The sequence below is a fragment of the Drosophila subpulchrella genome, chromosome X (assembly GCF_014743375.2).
Source record: "Drosophila subpulchrella strain 33 F10 #4 breed RU33 chromosome X, RU_Dsub_v1.1 Primary Assembly, whole genome shotgun sequence".
NCBI lineage: Eukaryota > Metazoa > Arthropoda > Insecta > Diptera > Drosophilidae > Drosophila > Drosophila subpulchrella.
The window spans coordinates 9,042,548-9,060,733 of NC_050613.1; the positions used below are offsets into that span (position 1 = coordinate 9,042,548).

The window sequence follows — 18,186 nt, forward strand, 5'->3', positions numbered from 1 at the left end:
AAAAAAAATATACAACAGTTCTATTAAGAATTCATACCTTTTTAAAAATGATTGTTTTTAAAGTATTATTGTACAAATATATCACAGTAAAAACTGTAAAACTTTTGGAATGCAATTTAGAAAAGTTTTGAAATATAAAATTCTAAATTTGTTATGAACATGACCGTATTTCTAAAATTATGGATGAAGTCTTAAAATATTATTGTATTGTATTATATTAATTTTGTAAAATATTTCTACCGTATATTTCACAGGCATTTGGCGACTATTTAAACTTATAGACTTCTTGAAGTGTGATGGTCGTAAAGTCTAAGGTTTCGATGTATTTTGTATATCAGCTGGCAGAATTCGCTTCCAAATTGCTTATGAAACTTAAAATCTTTTACTCAAGTTAGCATATATATGTATATTTGTGCCAATTTAGCTTCTCAATTTTTTTGTAAGTGAAAGGATGCGCCACGGAAAGCCGGAAATCGAATGCCATGGTCCAAGGCCAAAGTCAATGCCAAAGGCAAAGCCTTTAGCTGCTGTTCCCCCATTTCAGAGTCTCAATTTTCCGCAATTACCCCTTTTCCGGGTCTGTTAACAAGCAGCAATTAGTCAACGCCCGCGCTGTACTCGTTTGAAATGCAAGATGCAACAGGTGTCCTTTCCACTTGCTTTTCCGCCTTTCCGCATTTCCACATTTCCGCCCGGCTTTGCCCCACCTGCAGGTGACTCCAGCCTGGGCCTGAAAGTGAAAACGGATGCCAAAAACCTGTTGACGGCCAAGTGGAGAGTTTTCCCCGGAATGGGTTGCGATGGCTGAGACTGCGGAGCAGTAATTAAGTCCACTGCATTTGTCATTTGTCAGTGGGGCTCTCCGGATCCACAAGGACATGGTTAAAATGTCCTGGGTGTCCTTTTGGCCGCTCGTACTTCAGCTGTCGCCTGGCTTTGTTTTCTGTTTTCTGAATTATTTATGTCAGTATGCCAGTGAGGAATATTTGCACAGGGCCGTCCGCATAGGAGCTGGATTTTGTCTGCTTCAATATTATTTTCCCTTAGATGGTATTATATGCATGTCACTTCGCCATCCTCAGTGCTTAAAGGTTAATTTTTATCAAATGCTTGATATGGCATACAAATCTTTGGGCTTTTCAAATCACTTTAGAAGGTGTCTGAAAGTATGCAACATTATATTTTGTGTAGGGAAGAAACCTTAATAAATGTTATTTAAAACCATTTGCATTTATTTGAATGGTATATTATATAAGAAAATATATCTTGTAAGTATTTAAAAAGTTACATCAAATAATCAGAGCTATAATAACAATTAAGATTATAAATATATACGGACATTAATAATATTTTTTATGTACATCTAAATATTAAATTGGTTTTAAAAAGTGTTCATTTTAATCAAAAATCATTTCATTGAGTAATTATTGTGAAAAGAAAATAAATAAGTGAAAGAAATAATATCAAAATACTAATACTACTAAAAAAATATCAAAATAAAAAACGTATTATTATATTATATATTATATATTATTATTATATATTATATATTATATTATTTGTTCAGATATTTTAGATAAATAACTATATTTCGTTCTTATGTAGAAAGAGACCCAATGTCTAGCCCTTTAGTGTCCTTCGATTTGACCCGGTTTTCCCCTCATCTTCCCTATTTTCAGTGGACATGCAACTGCCACCGCTGCAGTGTCTTTTAATTTACTGTGAAATGAGTTTGCCCAGTGTCAGGAAAAGGAAGGTGGGTGGAACGGGCGGGACATTTGAGAGGGGCGAGGGGTGTCGTCGAGGACCAGGATAACTGCAATTGTTGACTTCTTTTAATTGACAGGATGGCAAAGTTTCCAGGAATTATGGCCAACAATATAGGGGCGTAAGGGTCAAAGTGGGAAGTGCTTAATTCGACAGCCTGGGAGATTTATAAGACACAAAAAGAATGGCGAGAAAAGGGTTTTCTCTATACAGTGAGGCAAATTCTGATGGATGGAAATCGGGGACTAACGGATGGATGGTGTCCTTAAAATCTAGAGTTTTTTTTTAGCCACTGGTAAGTTAATAACACTAGGAATAGCATTTAAAAAAAGGAGGCCAAATAAATTGCTGGCGCTTGAAATGATTAATAAAGGTGTCAAAAAGCAAGCTCGACAGATTCATTTCAAGCAACGACGCTTAACAATAAGTAAAAAATAAATGCTCTATTGCCATCTCCATGTATTTTATTTATATTTTGGTATTTTACTAACCCCTACAAGTTAGGGTTGATCTTTTTTCTTTAATTTAAGCAATATTTAAATATACAACAAACAATTTTTATTTTAAAAGTGAACAAAAGAACCCAAAAGATACGCACTCAGTTGTGCTACCCTTTCGCCGTAATTTAATTTGCATCCAATTGGTTTTTTTTCTTTTTTTGAATAATTCTGAGATTCTCGAATCCGGGGAACTGCTGAACAGGCAGCTAATTGGCAGTTGATTAAAATTCTCAGCTCTTTTCGAGTCCCAAATTGGATCATAATCATAATCCCAATCAGCGTCAGAGGTCACGTCCTGTCGCCAGTTGATTCGGGTTGGGCCCATTCAGTGGCGTAGTCTGGCTTCCATTGGGGGGGGGGGGGTTTTAAAACCTAATTTTTTTGAATCACACTTTTTAACAGAATATTTAGCATATAATTTCACCCGATATATGAGGGCTTAAAACACATAATCGCCCCCTCCATCAATTCCCTAACTACGCCCATGGGCTCACTAATAAGTTTGGATTTCTGTTTCACGAATTTCGCGTGGTGTGAAATCAACAGTCAGTACGAAATCAAGTTATGTTTCGAAAATAATTAAGTCGAATTTTCACCAACTCGTTTTTCCAGCACTCGTAGTTGAATGCATATCGGTCAATATGGTATTTTGGTAACAATAGAATATTTAAAATGGTAAGTGTAAGTCCCATGGAAATTAAAATGATTTTAAAGGATTGCTTTAATATTCATATAATATTTTTTATAATATGTGTATGGGGCAATATTTCAAACGAAACGTTTTAGTAAACAAAAAAATTGCAGCCGAATATATGGCCAAAATAGAATAATCAAAATGTTTTTTATACCGCGCACATAATATTGTCGCGGTTATACAAATTAATAAAATGTGGTTACGTTTTAGGTTATTTTTCTCTGTTATAACTGGGCGTTTTATTGCCATTAAATTTGTCGATTAAAGTTTTAAAATAAATATCAGTCGAAAAAAAATTTTATAATTAAGATCAAAAAGATTTTGCTTTTAACCATATTTAATATTAAGATAATATAGTTAAGGAGTTTTCCATAAGAACATACATAGAACACAAACATAAAATAACGCATGCAACATTTCGGTTCGTTTTGCGTTCGAACCTGTTGTGTTTTGTTCGCTGCACAGTGGAACCGTTCTCGAAAAACTAAAAAGTAAAACTAATCGACGAGCTTCTAACATTTTGATAAAGGCAAAACTTAAGACTCTAAAACATCTTGAAAACTCTAAAGAACATTTTTTCTGATTGTATAAGTAATTTTAACTATTTTACCATTTTTTTTTTACCATTTTGAGTGGTAACAAATTTAAAAATATTCAACAAATAATTTTAAACAGTTAATATTAAATGGAAAAGAACAAAATAATATATAAAAATGTATACATAATACAACATTTAGAAAAATAAACTAGATATACAGAAACAAAAACTTATTTAAAGCACAGTCGGCATGGGATTCAATGTAATTCTTCATTTTATTGTGTGTGTAACGACTGCTGTCCCACACTGTACGTGTGCCGGCAGAGGTTAAGCAGAGCTATGCCTATGCCCGCTTAATGGGACATAAAACAAGCCAATAAAAAAAAAAAAATTCTTACATTTTTATTGGTACGGATATTTATAAAATGAATAAGGAAATTTATGAGTTGAAAACTATAAATTAACAAGATTTTATTTAATCAAAATACCAAAAAAAATATATATTTAAGGTGTTTCGCCAAATGTTTTTTCAAAATGCCAGAAAACACCTCCTTCGGCCCACTGTGCGCTTCGTTCGCTGGCTTTTGCTGCGACGCGATTTCGTTCCAAATTTCATTCCGAACTTCGAAGTCGCGGGTGTCGGACGTTCGGCGGGAAAAACTCAAAAACTCAAAACCTAAATATTCAAAAAGGCACTGAAACCACTAAAACCAATCTCAGACAAAACAAAACTAAAACTAAATACAAAAAACTATAAGAACGTGCGATAAGAACAGCAAATACAACAGCAACAAACCAAAGTTGACTTTTCGATTTTTGAGCGCGTGTGTTTGGAATTATTTCTTTGCCATTTACAAAATTCGTGCAGTCCAAAAAACGAGAAAAAAAACCTATAGTAACAACAACTAAAACGTGGTCTAATAAATCGGTTGTTTTTTGTTTTCACTTTTTTTTTCTGTGCGTGAGCGTGTGAGTGTGTTAGTTTGTTTGCTTTTTAATTAGTTCGACTCTTGTTTTGATTTTTGTCTTTTTTTTTTTTGGAACGAGATCTCTCTGTTTTGTGTTTAAGCAGAACCAAAAAAAAAAAAAAGTCAAACGAGAGCGAAAACAAGTAAGTGAATAAAATAAGAATTTAGATTTTGAAAATCGAGAGTCAAGTTCATTTGATGTGATTTGTTATTGTTATTGTTTTTGTTCGACTTTCAATTTAATTCGGTGCACTCTACAAGTGCGCTGCTGACGTCGACGTCGGCGTCGGCAGCGTTTGGGAGATACAGAAAACTGCAAGCGATCTTCGCGTTCCGCTTCTTCTCGATCTTCTTGAACTGAACCGAACCGCCGGCAAAGGGAACACAGAGAGAGGGAGAGAAAGGCGGAGAGCGAGAGCAGAAAGGAATGCCGAGATGGGGGGTCCCGACTTGGGGATACTCGGTACTCGATATCCTGACAAAAAATGCATTGCATACCCGAAGGGTATCAATCTTATTAGTAATATACATAAGTGATCGACCATATTTCTCACAAAATCAAACAAATTGAAAAGCATTTTTTTTTAAGTTCTTAAAAATCTGGTGGTTTTGATGTCAGTCTGTATACCAAAAATCATGCTCATAGCTGTTAAAGATACCGAGATAATGGTTAAAAAGCTTAACTTAATCTTAAGTTGTCTCAAAAACAAATTGTTTTGGTTAAAAGTAAAATAGTTTGTTTTTTAACTACATAATAATAAATGTATTCCAATAATCATGCTCATAGCTGTTAAAAATACCGAGATAATAGTTAAAAAGCTTTACATTATCTTAAGATGTCTTAAAAACAAATTGTTTTGGTTTCACTTTTAACGTAAATGTAAAATAGTTTGTTTTTTATTATATAATAATAATTGTCTCCCTTTCGTATTCAGATAAAATACATTACTTGCAAGTAGTAAAGAAAACTCCTTTTCTAAAAACGATGGTCAACGATCACAATATACCCTAAAACTCCAGAAGTAAGGAGTAAAATAAGAGAACGTGAGAGACCCTTGCTCTCTATGTTTTTGTTGCTTTTATTACCTCATACCCATGCAGGGCTTAAAGATCACTTCCTCTCTCTCCCTCTCTCGGGGCTTCTTTCCCTTTCACTCCGGCTCAAAACATTGTTGGCAAAAAATGCAGATAAAGTTTTAGGACAGAAAACCAATAAACGATTCTAGAAACCACTATCTTTTGTTCTTTACCCCATTCCATTGTTAAAATCAAATTAAAGGTTTTCAAAACGTTAAAAATATTATTAGAATATAATAATATTAAAGCTATTTAACTAAAATTGTGTGATGGAAATGTAAAAAAAATTAATAAATAAATAAATAACTAATAAAACTAATTTGTCAATAAACAATAGTTAACTAAAAACTATTTTACCCAGAAATACAAAAAATACATACTAAATAATCCATTAATAATTATTAATTTGCGTATGCCAAGTTGAAGATAGAATTTCACATTTATGTTAACACCAGGCAACTATGATTAATGGATGGTAGTTATTCGAAACCAGCTAACTGAATTCCTTTTGGCAGCTTGTTGTTGTGGGCTAACATTTTGCCCCCCTTCGAAAAGACGACCCTGGCCCGCCCATAAAATACCCAAAAGCTTTAGCAAAAGCCAAAAAAAAGGGGGAAATGGGGGAGTGATAAAATGGTTTGATTCCCTTTTTTTTGGGCTGCGGGATTTGCAGTGGTGCTTCTTCATCGATAACGAAATTGTTTTCACCAGATGCACTTGGCCTTCAATGGGTTAATGGCCAGGAGTTGCAGCACAGCGTCCTGCAAAAAAAAAAAAAAAAATAAAAAACACAGAGAACGTTGCGGGATTTCCTGGGGCAGTGCGTTATGACCGAGAATTGCTTGTTTGTCTGTGGTGATAACAGAGAGCAAGAGTTCTGCTCGAGAACCCCCGGAACCCAAAACCCCTTGACCCCACCCCCTTTTAGCCGCTTCCGGCGTGGCTGGAAATTGCATTCCATGGATGTATCTCTGGCATAAACGTAGTTGCTGGCGCATTCCCCCGCAGCGGAGTGCAGTTAAGCGCAATCTTGTCTAGAATTTCAATACCAAGCAAAACGCTTGACGCTTTGACAGCCCCTGAGGCTGGGCCCCCGTGCCCCCTGGGGCCGTAGTTGGGTTAAGGGGTTAAGAGTGGAGTGATGAGGGCGCTGGAAGGTTCTTAGAAGTAATCTAGACAAGTGGAAATTGTTCAGAATGATGCAATTGCAGCAGACGTCAAACGGCAAAAGTAACAAACAAAGGCCGCCCAGAGCGGAACTGAAACTTAAGAATTTTTAAAGAGGGAAAAGGGTTAATTTGTTAAATATGTCACTCTCTATTGTATGGCCGTATTCATGGATAAACTCTTTCCAAATTTGTTGAGAGCTTTGCTGCACAAACGTAAATAAAACACATTTTCTTATTATACCCGTTAGTCGTAGAGCAAAAGGGTATACTAGATTCATCGGAAAGTATGTAACAGGTAAAAGGATGCGATTCCGATTCCCCATTAAGTATATATATTCTTGATTCTTGATCTGTCCGTCCGTCTGTTCGACCGTCTGTCCGTCCGTCTGTCCGTCGGTCCGTCTGTCCGTCAGTCTGTCCGTCCGTCTGTCTGTCTGTCCGTCCTTCTGTCCGTTCGTCTGTCCGCCCGTCTGTCCGCCCGTCTGTCCGTCTGTCCGTCTGTCCGTCCGTCCGTCTGTCCGTCCGTCTGTCCATATGAACACTGTGATCTCGGAAACTAAGAGAGCTAAAGAATTGAGATTTTAGATTTAGATTGCTTAGATTTGTACGCAGCGCAGTTTATGAATATGCCAAGCCGACTCTAATGCCCACAAACTGCGGCTTCTACAGTTTTAAAGCTAGAAAAAAATATTAACTGAAATGTTATGCTCTAGTATTCCACGCAAAAAATTCTTAAAACCGAAACATTAGTTATAAACAAGGAAGAACGCTATAGTCGAGTACCTCGACTATCAGATACCCGTTACTCAGCTAAAGGGACCAAAGGTAAATGGAGATATGCAAGCAGCAAAGCGAGCGCCACCTACCGGCGGAAGACAGATTTAAGCATTGTGGGCGTTAGGGTAGGCGTGGCAAATTTTTTTTTGGATCAATCGATAGGTATTGACGAGACCAATACATTTCAGTTAAAACTTTTTATCTAGCATAAAAATTTTGAGCGCCACAGGCTTGGGCGGTTTGTGGGCGGTAGAGTGGGCGTGGCATATTCGCATAACAAACCTGCGCTGCGTACAAAGCTACGGAATCTAAATCTGAAATCCCAATACTCTATCTTTGATAGTTTCCGAGATATCCGCGTTCATATTTACGATTTTTTGAAGTTTGTGGGCGGTTTGTGGGCGTCCAAGTGGGCGTGGCAAACTTTTTTTTGGGTCAATCGATAGGTATTGCTAAGAACAATTCATTTCAGTTTAAATTTTTACTCTAGCATCAAAACTGTAGAAGCCACAGTTTTGGGCGGTTTGTGGGCGTTAGAGTGGGCGTGGCAGTCTACTGAAACAAACTTGCGCTGCGTAAGAAGCTCAGGAATCTGCACGCCTAATCTCAATAGCCTAGCTCTTATAGTTTCCGAGATCTCAGCGTTCATCCGGACGGACAGACAGACGGACAGACGGACAGACGGACAGACGGACATGGCTAGATCGACTCGGCTAGTGATCCTGATCAAGAATATATATACTTTATGGGGTCGGAAACGCTTCCTTCTGCCTGTTACATACTTTCCGACGAATCTAGTATACCCTTTTACTCTACGAGTAACGGGTATAAAAATGATTTTACGCCCGTATCAAGCAAGAACATCGTCAATGACGTCACAGCAATTCGATAAGAGTGAAAAGTGTAAAATGTTAAAGTTTAAAGTAGATAAAATATAAAAGTATATTTATTTTTAAGTTGGTTCTTTCTTGTTTTTAATATCGCAACTACCCTAGATACGTGTTTCCCTATAACACATTTTTTGCACACTTTTGCGATTAACAACTTCAAAGGAAAACATTGACCATTTGAAAACCATAAACATCATTTATGAATCCATTAAAATCTTAGTACACTTTATTCGTGTGTTAAAAAAAGCAATGAAACAAAAATAGATTTCTTTGCACTAAAAATTCCAATAAAAAACCATTCTTTCAATAAACAAAAAATTCATTGATGATTTATCAAGTGTTAGTCCAATAGAAAAAACATTTATTAACAACAAATATCCAGCAATTTTGGCATTGAAAATACACATGCTTATCTGGCATTATCCAGATTAAATAAAATATGTTTCTTGATTTATTAATCACAAATTGAAGCCAAAACTTAGACAAAGCGGGTTTTGAATTCTTAACACCCATTTGTGACTATGATTTTATGATGTCATGCGATTATCAACTTGAGTTAAAATCGTATCAATCTTTTATTTGTGGAATCTCTTTCCACAGATATGCGGGCTTATCATTCTTTTTTTTAACAAGAACGATCACCATATTCTCTGAAATGTAGTATTCACTTAATGATAACATAAAAGTTAATACATTTTTGATTTATAGAGACAGAAATAAATGTTACAAACCGATTGATAAACGATTTGATATTAATGTTGATATACAGCTCTGTTAGGAGTGATATAAATATCGATAGATAAAACATATTTTATATTTTTTTAGGTGATTTATATTACAAAATTATAATACGAACTTACAATTATTTTATATTTTCTGTTTAATTTACAGCGATATAATTTTTTTGTAAAATGTGTTTAAGAGGTAAAACTTCACAACTTTATATAATTGATATTTTAATTTTTTAACTGGGTATAAAAAACTTTTTAAGCTGAATTGTTTAAAAAATCATATATGATTTTTCATGATTTCCTATGTATTAAAGTAGGATAAGTGTACTATTAATTTGCAGGGAGCTGTAGTTCCTATAAACGTTATCTGACTAACACGGGATTTCCCGGGCTATTATATTTTTATTGGGGCAAAGTAACCCACTTACTAGAGCTTGTATCTTTTCTCTGTGCACCTGTTTTCACCTGCCTCGAACGAATTTTCCTTAGCCCCTAGGGAAATCCCCTACTGAGCAATTTTTCCCAGCTGCTCCCAGCTGAGTTTGCGACTCCATTCAAATGCATTTCCTTGCAGCAGGTTTTTCCCCCTGGTTTTCTTCTGCTTATGTTCACAAGGGGTATGTTTCCCTTCTTCTCAACTTGCCGCAAGTTTCGTTTTTCACTTTATTACCGCAGGACATTTGCTCGTGCGTTGAGGTCCTTGCCACAAACAAGAAATACAACAACAACTGGCAAAGAAAAAACGCAAAATGGCAACAAAAAAAAAAAAAGAAAGGGAAAATGAAAGCCACCCAAACCCACCACCCACTTTGTGAGGTTTTTCCCTGAATTTTGTGGGCCTTTGAAGGGTCGCTTCCATTTTGACATTCAACTGTTCGTGGCATTGTTGGTCGACACACAATGGGCCACAAATTGCTGCTTTTATTTATGGAAAATTAAAATTAAAACTGATTAATTAAGCAGCAGTAGCAGCAAAGGCAGTGCGGCAAAAACAACAGCCAGCCGAATTAAATAAATAAAATAGTACACAGCGTTTGTTTTATTTTTTTTTCGGTTGGCTTGCCGAACTTTTGTATGAATTTTTAAATTACTCGTATAAAATTTATGTTTTTCTTTTCGACGCTCGCACACATGGGAGTGGGGTGCCAGAGGGTCAAACAAGGGGGGGGGGGGGGGGGGGGGCGGTTGGCCAGACCAGTTTTAGTTTTCAGACTTTGTCGTTGAAAACCTCTCGAACAAATTTCCGAAGCGTGAAGAGCGTCAAACAACAACGGCGTCTCAAAAGCGGCTCTAAAAAAAGTTAAAATCAAAACCCAAACAGCTGTTTTTGTTTAAACTTGAAGCACTGACAAAAAAGAAACCAATGTATAAGCCAAAAAAATATAAAATGGTGTTTTTAATTGAATATACATTTTATTATATTACAACCTTTTATAAAATGTAATTATTTTATTATCAATATTTAAGTACTAGAAAATATTTAATTTCATGTGAGTAATGGGTTATAAAATAAATGTTTTACAATATTTACTGCTAAATGATTGAATTATACCCTTTGCTGTAAATACATATGTAGATTTTTAATATCTTTCACAAAAAAGGCCCAGAAGTAATTTGATTTAATTTCGATTAAAAATCTGATATAATTAAGTAATCTAATAAAAATGTGGTTAAGTCCAAAATTATAAATATGTATTTATTCTGTGTGCAAAGTCAACTCGATTGTTGTTGCTACCGTTGATGTTGCTGCCGTGTTTGATGTTGCTGCTGCTGCTGTCGTCGCTATTTCAACTCCCGATCTGAGTTGAGCCGAATTAGATGTCTCTTTTTGGCTTGATTGAGATTCGCTTTGGATTTTTTCCTCTGACCATACATACTCTATAAGTCGGGGTCTTACAAAAAACTCATTTTTTATGTGACACAAACATTTCAGCGTATTTATTACAAAAGCTTTTGTTTTAATATAAAGAAAAAACGTCTGGGATATAATATTATATTGAAAACTATTATGCACTTTTACTATATAAATAATGCTACTTAATTTTGTAATTTGCATTGTATTTTGCATTCCCTGACTTAGAAACTTAACATTTAAATTCTTTCACAATGAATCTTTTAAGTTGGAAAAATAACCTAAAACACATTTTTCTAATACTGTTATATATAAATAAATAAAAATTTATTTTTAAAGAAAATAAATAAATATTTATATTTAAAAACCCTTTTTTTATTATATATAGTGTTTAAGTAAATAGTGCTTAAGTAAATAGATTATAATACAATTTTAGTCTATGATCCAGAAACATGAAAAATCGGATTAATGTTAATCTTCTGATATCCAAACAAGTTAATACAATTTAAGGGCATATAAAATGGAGTGTAATGCTGCCAATTTCCGATTTTGATTTGTTACTGTTCGCTTGGGGTTCGTTCTCAAACTCAAACTCGAACTCGGACCCTGTCTATCTGAATCGGAATCCGCATCTTTGTAAATGTATCTGTGGCTGTGACGCCAAAGCCAAAGCAATAGCTACAGCTAAAACTGAATCAGAGGCTGATGCTGATGATGCTGACTCAAGGTGACGTAATGGCAACGCCTAAAGTGGCTTTTATTCGCTCCACCAGATCAAGTATCAATTACAAATAAGCAAAAGTGTTCACATTGTGGGTCAGGGGGAGATGCCTTCGAGGGGAAAGGAAATCTCTGGCCGAATTCATTTGGGAATTGGATGTGGAATTGGGATTGGGATCGGACGGCGCTAACATTTGAGGTAAACAGACCGAGTGGCACTTGGCTATACAGAAATATCTGATTTGTGATTTTGTGGGCAACTGCGAACTTTTCTCGCCCCGCCTCGAAGTTTGTTTGAGTATAAATTATAAGGCACTAAAAATAGCCGATCTCATTTCGTTGGCATCTGCAGTATCTGAGTATCTCGAGGATATCGGTTTACATTTGCCCAAAAAAAAAACCAACAAAAATCTCCTGCAACTGACGTTTCAACTTTCGTTTTGGCCACTGACACTTGCGAACAGCTGTCACTCCCAAAAATCCTCCTCATCCTCAAAAAAAAAATAAAACCTTCAACTTCAACAGAAGCCCAAATTTAAAGTTAATCGCAACAAAAAAAAAACTAAAAACCAAACAGTGAAAAAACGGTAGCACTAACAATTCGCATAGCTAATGTAAATAAACAATAAGAGGGAAGGAGCACAAAAAACCAGATAAATAAATCGGTATTGTTGAATGCTGGCCGGCTCCAGTAACAACAGAAATAACAACATTAATTGGCAGATTGGCAGAAAATTAAACAAACAGAAATTTAGCAAAAGCCACAATAAATGCAGAAATTAACTCGCTCAAGTTTGCGCTGTTTTTTAACACCTCGTCAACGGCGCCAACAAAAAAGTTCTACATTTTTTCATATTCCCCAGCGAGGAAAGCGATTTTATATCATCACAGTTCGGTTGAACTTAGCACTTGAATGTTTCGAGAGAAATCTTTAAGTGTGTCGAAATGAATTGTTCATATTTATTTATTGAGCAGGAAGTAATATCCTCTAGAAATGTTTTCGTTTCTGAAAAGTGCTTGGCACTTTTGATTACAGTGATAAAAATTTTAAAATTAATTATTGATTAACATTAATATAGTATTAGTAGGAGTAGAGGTCATGGTATAACATATATGTTAAGAATATGAATATTTTTATAAAATATTAATATTATTGTTTCCTTATACAAAAATATCACAGAATAGTTATTTAGTTTTAAAAATCTATATTCAAGATTTTCAATTAAATCTTAAAGTTTTTAGATTGAAATTGGTTTTGGTTTTATTTTGAAAATTCGTTTTTACTTCGATTTGCTTAATATCATTAACCCTTGTATAAAAAACGCCTGTTATTTTTCTATCTGGATCTTTTGCTTGTGTTTATTTTTCTTAATTTGTGTCGTTTATTGTTGCTACCGTCGTCTTTTTTTTTTTTGCCCATTTGCACTTTTCCGTCGTTTATTTGTCTTTCAACTTTTCGACTTTGTGCTTAGAGTTCATGAGCGCCAAGCGAAGACCCCTTCCCCCAAATTCGAGTCATGTAAACAAATGTTTAAAAATGAATTTTTCAATTCCCATTTAATGTGGCAGCAACATGAACAATAACAAGCTGTCCATCCCTTTCCAATTACATGCTGCCCACCGCATGGGAATTGGGCGTGTGTCCGTGTGTCGAGTGTGGAGGTCAAGGACGTGTCGAGGTCAACGCAGGGCCGTAGGTCAAAGGGGGGCAGTGGGCACCGGGGAAACCAGCCACTGGGAAAACTTCACACACCGGTTTATGGGACACTTGGTCCTCATTTGCAATCCCATTTTTGCGGCTTCTCTGGTGATTTATTCATCACGAATCTCTAACCCACTTGTTTGGTTATATTTCCAATGTAAGTACTTTGGTGAATTCACTTTTCCTTTTTTAACAATTTATTTCGTTCGTTTTTGTATTTGTGTCTTATTTTTCAACCGGAATCCCCTTTTTTATTTGTTAGCTGATCCGTCTTTCTACAATTTCAATTGATACTAACATAAATGTAAGTTCAATAATGTTAAATTGATATTGAAAAATGCAATTTTTCGTTGTTTTCACTTCGAAAATACTTATACTAAAAAAATAAATAATAAAGAGAGAATTTCGAGAAATAGCGACTAACAAATATGTTTGCATTTTATACTGATACTTTTGCAATATAGTTTTTAAATTTATCGAACAAGTCAAATTGATCATCCCCGTATCCGTACCAAATTGTTACGGAATTCCATCAATCCCTACAGTTGATGTCTTCCTTATAATTTATTACATGATCACCCTCCCTGATTTTCCCCATTTCGATTTCCGGCCTTATACAACCAAGTACATCTCCTTCCGTTTCCAATCCCCCGGAATCATTATTCTGGGCTCTCGGCATGTGGCGGATGATTAGCATTAATCAAGCTGCTAAAGGCTCCGCTTATCATTACCATGATGATGCCTTGATGGATCCGATGGCCGATGGAGAGAACTTTCCGCTGCGAATAAAGCAATCAACGCACTGATCTACTCCGATCCATAAACACATTGTCTCGCCGGCCAGCGTGTGCCTCATAAAAATGTTTCCATTCGCATTTAGTGGTAATTACCGCACGGCATGATCACTAGATTTGGGATCTGGATCTGGATGATCTTATCCCCCAGGGGTCACTGGCGCAGATCAACCGGCAGCCGTACATATATGATTCCTCTCCTCTATTTTTATTTTATTATCCCACAATTGCTTAACTTAACGAATTGCAAACTGCACAAGAATTCCCATTACGATTTCACATTTTTGTTTGCCCAGTTTTCTTCCATAATTAATTTTTTTCTTGATAATTATAGATAGCTATTGACCGGGTACACAGTTTTTTACGCCTTTATGCCATTTGGGATTTACTTTAGCCACTTACAATTTGCATTGTTTTCTGGCCGTAAAATCCCCCGTGGGCCACGCCCCTGGCCTCAATTAGAAAAAACAGCTGCATTGACTTTTGTTTTTAGTCGTCTAGTGGCTAAGTCTTGGCTTAGCAAGTGATTATACGTGAATGCAGTTTCCATATACCCGTAAATATAGGCGGGCGCATATGTCGCTGCCAAACAAAAGACAAAGAAGTGTACGTAATTCGCTTTAAATATTTATAGAGTGTTCACTGTCTGCCGCACTCAACGTGATTGTGCTTTGAGGACCAGAGAATAGGAATCGGAATCAGAATGGGAATAAGAACAAGAATCTGAATCTGAATCTGAATCTGAATCTGAATCAGTTCAGTGGCAAAGTCGACAACTCATTGTTTAAGCACAGAGATCAGGTCTACACTGCTGCAAATGGGTCACATCTGAATGGGGAAAACTAAAGAGAGCTGAGCGGTTATCAACTACACGTCCTTAAAGGCTTAAATTAAATTTTAATTTTAAAGAAATTGACAAAGGAATATTTTCAAATGTAGCATAGTAATAAGTTCTAGGCTTAAATATTGGTTTTTGCTTTGAATTTAAAGCAACTTTGGAATTACTATTTAAATTATAAAGGTAATTATTCAGTTACCTTTAACTATACAGTTACATAATAATTTGCCAGAACAAATATGTTTTATTTAAAATTTTTATTTTTATTTTTTATAACAGGAATATCTCATAGATATTTCTTTCCACCTTTAAAAAAAAATGTATAGAGTTGATAAAGATTTTTAACAAGTGTATGCTTTAGCTGATGATAATGACGATGACTTTGCCTGAATCTAATGCGACACTCACACACCGGCATTCGCATCAAACGAGTATCATATCAAATGTTAATGAGCAATTTGTGCATAATCACGGCGCACAAGCCGCAAAAGCCGCACATTGCGAAATCACAATGTGGCATGAGTTTGGCGCAAGCACAAATGCAACTGCAGCAGCAACATGGCAACAGCAACATCACAGCGGCAACATCAAAATCACAGCTGCAATAGCAATCAACAAGTGGGGCAATCAGTCAAAGAATCATTTTGCGGAAGCTGCACTATCGGAGTTTCACTTCAGTCAAGTGGTATGATTAATGGTTCGGCATCGGTGTGTATAGAGAAAATATAGGGGAAATCCATACATGAACATTGTCAGAATCAGAAGCTTCACAGAAGCTTGTATATAGATTAAATATAGGGGAAATCCATATATGAATATTGTCAGAATCAAAATAAAATCAGAGCTCAACAAGTAGTTGACCCATCTATCTAACAATTTTCCCTCAAATATTTAGAAAAATGTTTTCTACTCCAGAGCGCTTTTATAAAAATATTCCAACTTTCCCTTAAGTTTTGGCAATTATATAATAACTTAGAACATTGAATTTCCTATTGCTGACTCCAGTTCTTCGCTTTCTTACCTAATGGATCTTCGTTCTTATCGACATGGTTACCCCACATACCTTCCATTAGAGCCAGACAAGAAGTATCAAAGTCTTTGCATAGCATTTATCAACCCTAATCGATCTGCACACAACAAATTGCGATTGCATTGTCGAACTTTGGGACTTCACACAGATAAATTGTATGTACTTATATATATTTATATGTATTACGTATTCACGATCGGTCGTATCTGGGCGTCTGCTTCCTGCCGTTGCACTTGGCACTTAACACTCGACACTTGCTGCAGCTGGGGTTCATTCAAATGCCCGATATCGGAGCTGTAAATGAGCAAACAATTGCGCTTTGTCAAATGACATAATCCCCCATAAATATTGTATAAGCAATATGGAATTGAGTTCTATCTACTGCAGTTGCTGCTTTTATTTCTTTACTGTCGATGCGTCATAAGACAGCGTGAAATGTAAGTCAATACACTGGAAGAATAACAGCTAAAACTATAATAAATATAAAATATATATAATAAATAAAATATAAGTATTTAATACTAGTATTGAATTTTTAAATTCAAGTAAGTATTAAATAAAAAAGTTCTAGAGGTATGTTGCATTTTTGTTTAAACTATGTGCAATGTATGGTCAAAACATTGTAAAATAATACTTTGTTGTACAACATGCCATATAAAATAGTATAGTGAGACCTTTTAAGATTTAAATGTTTCTAAAAATATCATTTTGTATACAAAAGCTCCGTTAATATTGTTCACTATTTATTAAATTGCTTTGATATATTTATCAATGGATTATTAAATAATATGTGTATGATTTAAAAAAAAACTGCTTTAGATATTTTTAAGAGTTCTTTAAGCTTGATAATATTTCTTTGTGTAAAGCTAGACAAAAGAATGGATTGTGGGGGAAATACTTGAATAACTGAGCTAGATACACCACCGTTACAATTTTGCTGTAGGCGTGACAAGTGCAACAGCAACATTAACTGTAGCAACAGCAACAGCAGCAGCAATCAGCTGCTGATACAAATTAATTACGACGCAGACAGAGCGCAGACGACGGCTGCCATATATGCTATATATACATGCCTATACATCATACATATATCGCGTGGGGAGATCTCGGCTTGACATTGGCATCTCGGCAAGAAGGGAAGCCCGCCAAGTGCCCGGCAAACCGGCAGAGCAAGTGCCGTAATCCGAGACATCCGAGATGAGATACCGCCGCCGATCTCCAGGCATTTTCGCAGCTGCATCACATAAAATCAAGAGAGGAAGCTAACTTTGGCAAGCCGAAGTTTCTATACCCTTGCAAGTCGTTCCCGTGGTAGCGTTTTATGATCAGAGCTTTCCGACTTTTAGAAAACTTAAGACTAATTACCGAAACATTAATATCATTTACTATCGTATTTGTTAACCGAAATCGAAATATAATAATTTCGATTATATATAATAGATATATTATCTTTGACATTAATTATTTGACTGTTCCAATGGCAGCTATTTGATAAAGTCCGATTTTTGAAAAACTTTATTCGAAATATTAAAATATAAAAATAATCATATTCCCAAAATAAAAGTTAATATGTCAAATAACACCGAAGGTTTAATTTTTTTTGTATTTAAAAGTAATTTTTTTTATCACTTCTTTGGGAGATATAGGGTATAGTTATCCGATCCAGCTCGTTTCCACTTATATACGAACTGAAAAAGCAATAAGACTTTTGGGAAGGTTTCATCCCCATAGCTGATCAAGAATATATATACTTTATGGGGTCGGAAACGTCTCCTTCACACGTTGCAAACTTCTGACTGAAATCATTATACCCTCGGCAAGGGTATAAATATAGTTACCTACATATGTACATCTTTATAAATGTATATAAAAAAAAACAGGAAGTAATCGCTCTCCTTTGCATGTGAGCGATTTACAATAAATAATTATGATAATGCTACTGCTGCGGGCAATGTCAGAGATGAATCTCGGGCAATGACACAGCTAAATCGACAGGAAGGAAGTGTTTGCACTTGTTAATGCCCGGATCAGTGGCGGATCCGGAATTAAATTGTGGGGGGATATAAAAAGCAAATTGGTTAAATATAAATAAAAAATTTGCAATAAAATACAAATAACATATACTTTTTAACCCGAGTG

The 18,186-nt window shown here is 35.5% G+C and overlaps 1 protein-coding gene across 1 annotated transcript in view; it reads left to right on the forward strand.

Moving 5' to 3' along the window:
- The first annotated feature begins 4,130 nt into the window (after positions 1-4,130).
- The window catches only part of LOC119556613 (adenylate cyclase type 9), a 55,725-nt gene continuing 41,669 nt past the window's right edge, over positions 4,131-18,186 (forward strand). Inside the window, exon 1 of the mRNA XM_037868928.1 lies at positions 4,131-4,610. The gene's annotated coding sequence lies outside the window, so the exon portion shown is untranslated. The remainder of the gene's footprint in view (positions 4,611-18,186) is intronic.